Raw genomic sequence first — 8,218 nt, 5'->3', positions numbered from 1 at the left:
AAAGAAAAACTCAACAAACACAAAAATTGGAATTACCCCCTGTATATTATCGAATCACCATGGATTAATGTTAGAATTCAACAGCAAACACTAATTGCAGAAAGCCAACAAACTCACAGAAATTGAATATTGTTCAATTGAATCACCCCCGGGTCAAAGATGAAATAAAGAAACAAATACTTCTTAGAATTATGTGAAAATGAAGACACAATGTACTCAAGTCTGTGGGACACTATGAAAGCCATGCTAAAAGAAAAGCACATAGCACTAATTGCTTACATAAAGAAAGTGGAGAAATCTCACACTAGTGACTTATCAGCACACCTTAAAAATCTAGAACAAAAAGAAGCAGACTTACCCAGGAGAAGTAGACAACAGGAAATAATCAAATTGAAAGGTGAAATCAATAAAATAGAAACAAAGAAAACAATATCAATGAAAGAAACTCAACAAGATAGACAAACCCTTGCCCAAACTAATCAAAATGGAGAGAGAGAACATCCAATTAGCAAAATCAGAAATGAAAAGGGGAACATAACCAGAGACACTGAGAAAATCCAGAGAATCCTTAGGTCATACTACAAAAACTTTTACTCCACAAAATTGGAAAATGTAAAAGAAATGGGTAATTTTCTGGATAGGTACCACATACCAAAATCAAATCAAAAGCAGGTGAACAATTTAAATAAACCCATAATATGCAAGAAAATAGAAGCAGTCATCAAAAGTCTCCCAACTAAAAAAATCCCAGGGCTTGTTTATTTCAGTGCAGAATCCTACCAGATCATCAAAGAAGAGCTAACACCTATACTCCTCAAACTGTTACACATAATAGAAACAGAAGAAACATTGCCAAACTCTTTTCATGAAGCTACAGTTACCTGAGACTGAAACCACACAAATACTCAACCAAGAAAGAGAATTACAGACCAATCTACTTTATGAATATTTATGCATAAATACTTAATAAATCACGGGCAAACTGAATCCAAGAACATATCAAAAAGTGATCCACCATGCTGAAGTCAGCTTTATCCCAGATATGCAGGAATAGTTCAACATACAAAAATCTGTCAGTGTAATTAATCCACTAAATAAATAAACTGAAATAGAAAAGGCATATGATCATCTCATTAGATGTTGAAAAAGCCTTTGACAAAATCCAACACCCCTTTATGATAAGGTCTTGAAGAATTCAGGGATACATGAAACAGAGCTAAATATAATAAAAGCAATATACAACAAGTCGACAGCCTACAACAAATTAAATGGAGAGAAACTCAAAGCAATTCCAATAAAAATCAGTAACAACACAAGGCTGTCCACTCTCTACAACATAGTTCTTGATGTTCTAGCTATAGCAATAAGACATCAAAAAGAGATCAAGGGAATACAAATTGTAAAGAAAGATATCAAACTTTCACTTTTGCAGATGATAAGATAGTTTACATAATTGACCTCAGAACTCTACCAGGGAACTCCTAGAGCTGATAAATCAGTAATATGACAGAATAAAAGATAAACTCAAAATAATTAGCCTTCTTATATACAAATGATAAAGAATCTGAGAAAGAAATCAGAGAAACATCACTATTTACAGTAGCCACAAGCAACAAAGTATCTTGGGGTAACACTAACCAAAGAAGTAAAAAATCTATTTGACAAGAACTTTAAGTCTTTGAAGAATAAAACTGAAGAAAATACCAGAAAATGCAAAGATCAAAAGGGTGGTAGTGGCACATGCCTTTAATCATAGCAATCCACAGGCAGAAGCTTGGTGGATCTTTGGAAGTTAAAGTCCAGCTTGGTCTACAAGAGCTAGTTCCAGTATAGTCTCCAAAGGTACAGAAGAATCCTGTATAAATAAATAAATAAATAAATAAATAAATAAATAAATAAATAAATAAGAAAAAAAGGAAAATAGAAAGATCTCCCATGCTCTTGGATAGGTAGGATCTACATAATAAAAATGGCAATTCAACCAAAAGGATTCTACAGATTCAACGAAATCCCCTTCAAAATCCCAACACAATTCTTCAGAGACCTCAAAAAAACAATGCTCAACATCATATGGAAAAACAAATAACCCAGGATAGTCAAAACAATAAAAGTGCTTCTGGAGGCATCACCATCTCTGACATCAAGCTCTATTATAGAGCTACAGTAATGAAAACAGCTTGGTATTGGAATGAAAAGTGACAGATTGACCAATGGAATTGAGTTGAAAACCCAGATATTAATCCACACACCTATGAATATCTGATTTTTGACAAAGAAGCTAAAATTATACAATGGAAAGAAGAAAGCATCTTTAACAAATGGTGATGGCAAAACTGGATGTCAACATGTAGAAGAATGTAAGTAGATCCATAAAGATCCCCATGCAAAAAACTCAAGTCCAAATTGATTAAAGACCTCCATATAAATCTGATCACACTGGACCTGACAGAAAAGAAATTGGAAGGCAGTCTTCAATGTATGGGCACAGGAGACTATTTCCTAAATATAATACAAGTATCAAGACACTGAGAGCAACAATAAATAAATAGGACATCATGAAACTGAGAACATTCTGTAAAGCAAAAGACACAGTCAATAAGACAAAAAGGCAACCTACTAATTGGGAAAAGACCTTCACCAACCCCACATCTAACAGAGGACTGATTTCCAAAATATATAAAGATCTCAAGAAATTAGACATCAAAATAACCAATAATCCAAATAAAAAATAAGGTACAGAACTAAACAAAGAATTCTCACAGAAGAATCTCAAATGGTGAAAAGACACTTAAGCAAATGTTCAACATCGTTAGCCACCAAGCAAATGCAAATCAAAATGACTCTGAGATACCATCTTACACCAGTCTGAATGACTAAGATAAAAAAGACAGCAGTAATAGCTTATGTTGGAGAGGATACGGTGCAAGGGAAACATTCCTTCAGTACTGGTGGGAATGCAAACTTGCACAATGACTTTGGAAATAAGTATGGTGATTTATCAGAAAATTGGGAATCAATTGACCTCAAGACCCAGCAATACCACTCTTGGGAATATACCAAAAGATTGTTAGTCATAATACAAAAACATTATTGGTTTAACTATGTTCATAGCAGTATTATTTGCAATAGCCAGAACCTGGAAACAACATAGATGCACCTATACTGAAGATTGGATAAGGGAAATATGGTACATATAACAATGCAGAACTACTCAGAAATTAAAAAAAAATGAAATCTTGAGATTTGCATGTAAATTTACACAACGGAGTACTACTCAGAGGTTAAATACAATGACATCTTGAAATTTCCATGCAAATGGATGGAACTAGAAAAAAAAAACACACCCTGAGTGAGGTAACCCAGAAAGATGAGTATGGTATGTACTCATGTATAAGTGCATACTAACTGTAAAGCAAAGGATAAAGAGCCTATAATTCATAAGCCCAGAAAAGTTAAACAAAGAGAATCCTAAGAGAAACATATGTACTTACCTCTGGGAAGGGGAAATAGACAAAATCTGCTGAGAAAAATGGGAGCATGGGAGTAGGGGAAGAAGACAGGGCAGTAGGGGATATGGGAGGAGAACTTGAGCAGGATAGTCACAATGGAGGAAATACAGAGAAAGAAAGCAAGGGAAGCAGATATCTTGATCGATGGAGCCATTATGTGGCTAGCAAGAAACCTTGCACTGGAGTAATTCCCAGGAATCCACAAGGATGACCCCAGCTAAGATCCTAAGCAATGGTGAAAGGTTGCCTGAAGTAGCCTTGCCCTATAGTCAGACTGATGACAATCTTAAATGTCACCATAGAATCTTCATCCTGCAACTTATAGAAGCAGTGGCAGAAATTCACAGGGGAGGACTGTGCTGACCTCCCAAAGTCCACTTAAAGAGTAGAATGAGTGAGAATGTAAGCAAAGTGGTCACGGCTATGATGGAGATACCCACTGAAACAGCTTACCTGAGCTAATGAGGGCTCATCAACTCCAGCCTGATAGGGAAAGAACCAGCATAGAACCAAACTAGGTCCTCTGAAATGGGTGAGAGTTGTATGGTTGGGGCAGACTGTGGAGCCATTGGCAGTGAGACCAGGATTTATTCCTAATTTTGTCCTGACTTTTTGGAACCCATTCTCTTTGGAGGGGTACCTTGCTCAGCCTAGACAGTGGGGAAGGTCTTGCTCTGTTGAGTGGAGGGCCGCTTGTTTGAGCCGGTCACCCAGAACCAAAATAATCACACAGAGACTATATTATTTAAATCATGGCTTGCCCCATATACTCTAGCTTCTTACATATTAATTAAGCCCAACTCCATTAATCTGTGTATAACTGTGTGGCTGTGGTTTATTGGCTAAAGTTCCAGCATCAGTCTGTGATGGGGCTATATGGCTACTCTCTGACTCCACACTTCTTTCTACCTTGCTATAGGCCAAATCAGGTTTTTTATTAACCAATGGTATTTACAGCATACAGAAGGAACTCCTACATCATTTCTCCATTCTCAAACAATATAATAGATTTTGTTGACTCCCCATCGGAAGCCTTATCATTTACAAGGAGTGAATGGGGGTGGAGTGAGAGGAAGTTTGAGGGAACAGGAGGAGGAGAATGAAAACTAGCACTGGTATGTAAAATCAAAAAAAGACTTTATTTTTTAAAAGTAAATAAATTAAAAAACTACACTTTATCCAGCAAAATGGCTCTTAAGGCCAAGTTCAAAAGATTGGCCAATGTCTATAGCTAGAACACAGGATGTTATATTATCTCAGTGCATCCAAGGTAATTGGTTAGGCTTATTTCTCAAGCTTAGAGTTGCAAACAGAGATTTGATAATTTGTTATCACAGTCTAATTATTATAGTTATCACACACTAACACCTAATATGTCACAGGCATAAATTATACATGAGATTCTCTTGTACTTTTAAACTAACTTTACCACTATAAAAATTTGTTATTAATGAATATAGGAAGTTCCAAACAAATGGTAAAAATGTTAAAATGTGAGTAAAGTTTCTATCATGGCCATTACATGCTTGTGCCCATACATAGGTGTTTATACACACACATACACTCCCACCTTTTTGCTCGTTAAAGCAACTACAAAGCATAGGGTAATAAATTTAATTTGGGAACATAAAATTTCAGATAACTATTTTGTAGCATGAAAAATGCAAGATTTAAGATTCGATCTTCTGTATCCTGACATCTACATCAAGTGAAAATATTATTGAATTTATTGACATATTTAATATTTTTCAGCCCTTATTTTCCTCATTGCTGTCTTGGATAAACTATCTTCCTTCTTGTAACTAAACTATAATATGCATGTGTATTATGTAATATTTGTATTTGTCTTACTCTTTCACATTGAAAATTTTGTAAATATCATTTATCCCTTGCAATATTATTATTATTGCTATTACTACTATTGTTATTATCATGAATGTGTATACATGTGTACATGTGTGATGTTTGTGGAGGCACATATTCCATAGGCTGCTTGTGCATAAAAAGACAAAATTGTGGAATAAATTCTCTTTCACTTTTTCATGGGTTCCTGATATTAAACTCAAATCACCAGGATTGGATTGAAAACATCTTCATCAGTTGAGCCATTTCACTAAACTTGAAATGCATTAAGCATTTTTTTTATTGTGAAAAAAAATTGAAGGGGAAATAGAAGAAAACCTGTACAAGTTAATGGCATTGAATTCTATGTTCCTGCCAGGAAGAATGAATAAACAGCTCTAAAATGCTGCCCAGGCACATACACCAACCTCATCTAGCAAGGTTACTTCACCCCTGACTGTTATATTAATTTCTTACTTTCCTTTGTATTTTGACCATTTACAATCTTAAACACTATAATTTTCCTTTCCATTTTCATAGTCTATAGAAATAGAATCATACTTTGCATTGCTTTTTATGTTTGACTTCCTTAATACACTATTAGATTTACGTCACTGCAGCTAAGTGTTCAGTTATATTCATCACTGCTCATTATTCTGTGTTTGAAATATACATAATTCATCCATTATGATGCTGAAAGGCCTTTAGGTTTTCTGAAAACTTTACATGATCCACATTTGTTGGCTGTTAACAGTATCCTACTTTTGAAAATATCATACACAAGTCCTTTATTTACAGCATTTCCACTTCTTCCTCTTCCCCTAGAACTGCTCCCCTGTCCCTTACATTCCATCACAAATTGATGACCTCTTCTTCAATTATTGTTCCATATACATGCATATATGTACCCTAATAAGTCCATTTATTTTTGCTCATTCATACACAGGTTTAAATGTCTCAAGTACCCTAGAATTAGATTATCAGTATTCACCTCATCAACTTCAAGGCATTTCGGTTCCTACTTTTGTTTACAATATCTGTCTCCATTTTGTGGTATATCTTTTCAGCTTTCCTTGCTAATGCATGTATTTTAATTTTTTTAAAAAAATAATTGTAATTATTAATAGGATTCACCATAATGGTTCCTTATATTGGTCATATTCAACTACCCTTAAACTACACCTCAGCTCATTCTCCATCTCATTCATAAGCAATCACTAGTATAACATCAGGCCATTGATTTTTAATCTTCTAGGTATGAGACACTGTTTACAGCACATACCTTTTTGTGTGTATATAACTTTACTTAATATAATATTTTTCAGTACCATACTTTTTCTTCAAATTACACATTTTCATTTTTGTGTTCATGAATAACATTTGTGTATTCAAATAGCTTATTATCCTTTTTTATTTACTTGATAGTGGACTTCTACATTAAATCATTACCTCTGCTCTTGTTAATAATTCCATATGAACATATGCATGCAAGTATGTTTTTCTAATATTGATTTTATTCTTTCTAGATATACACTCATGAACAGGATACAAGAATTTATGGTAGTTCTACTTTTAATAATTAAAGGAAATTCTTATGTTTTCCATGATTCTTGAGTTCTAACTGGTCTTAATAATAAAAAGCCAGAGTCAGATATATGGGTAAATGTTTAAAGATTGGAGAGACAAAGCAACAAACCTTAGTCAACTGTTACCTTGTTAATACCTCAGCCAAAAAAAAGGTAGAGCTTCTAACTCCTTCCACCTTATATCCCTCTCTGCCCAGCCAAGTTCCTGGGCTGACAGTATCTTGATAATATGATCCTCCTATTCTACCCACTTACTTCTCCCCACCTGATCTCTAACTTCAGGTACTCTGTTTTTTTGTTTTTTTGGTTTTTTTTCTTTTTAGAATAGCTCATTGCTTCTTACCTGTGCCATTCATACACTCATGAGTCTGTGGCTGTCTATTGGCACAGAAGCAGAAGAGGGTGATGCTAGAAAAAGAGTTAGTTCATTTTTTTTTCATTCCAAAATCAGAATAGTATTCTGCTTTTATTAAAACAAGATTTCTCAGTGTGGCTCTGGCTGTTTTGCGATTAACTATGTAGACCAGGCTGACATGGAATTCTGTGATCTGCCTGTCTTTGCCTCCTGAGCCTCACTAGTGAATGCTGTACTGTATTTATATTATATATTATAAACACAAGTGTCTTCTTTTATCTTTGAGACAGGGTTTTTCGGTAGCTTTGTAAGCCTGACCTGGAACTCAATTAGCTCTTATACACCAGACTGTCCTCCAAAGTGCTGGGATTAAAGGCATGTACCACCTTTGCCTGGAGGAAGGCAAGTATCTGATCAGTTATGTGATTTTCTCACTCTTTTTACATTAGTCAAATGTATTTCATTATTTTCACATTTTTTGTATTCTCACTGTCTATTTTTAAAAACTAGTGACAATCTAAAGACCCTATAACATATATTTATGGATTAATATAAGAGTCATACATATATATATATATATATGTGTGTGTGTGTGTGTGTGTGTGTGTGTGTATTTATGTGTGTATATATATATGTGTGGCTATATATGGTTGAATTTGTCAATATCTTCAAACATATCATTATAAATCAAACTGCTTTAATTTAACAAGGATTTTACTAATATGCTAACAAAGGAGATTATGACAATATAAAATAGTATCATTAATTTATGAGCTTGGAATATCTTCACAATCCTTAGTGACTCTTACTTCCTCTAGCAATGTTTCATAATTTTTAGATTTCAAGTTTCTTCCCTTTCATTAACTTGATCATTTTTCAAGCATTTTCAGTCTTGTCACTATTAACATACTGGTAAATATTTGCCT

The sequence above is a fragment of the Microtus ochrogaster genome, chromosome X (assembly GCF_000317375.1).
Source record: "Microtus ochrogaster isolate Prairie Vole_2 chromosome X, MicOch1.0, whole genome shotgun sequence".
NCBI lineage: Eukaryota > Metazoa > Chordata > Mammalia > Rodentia > Cricetidae > Microtus > Microtus ochrogaster.
Note: the sequence above shows the minus strand (reverse complement) of the source record.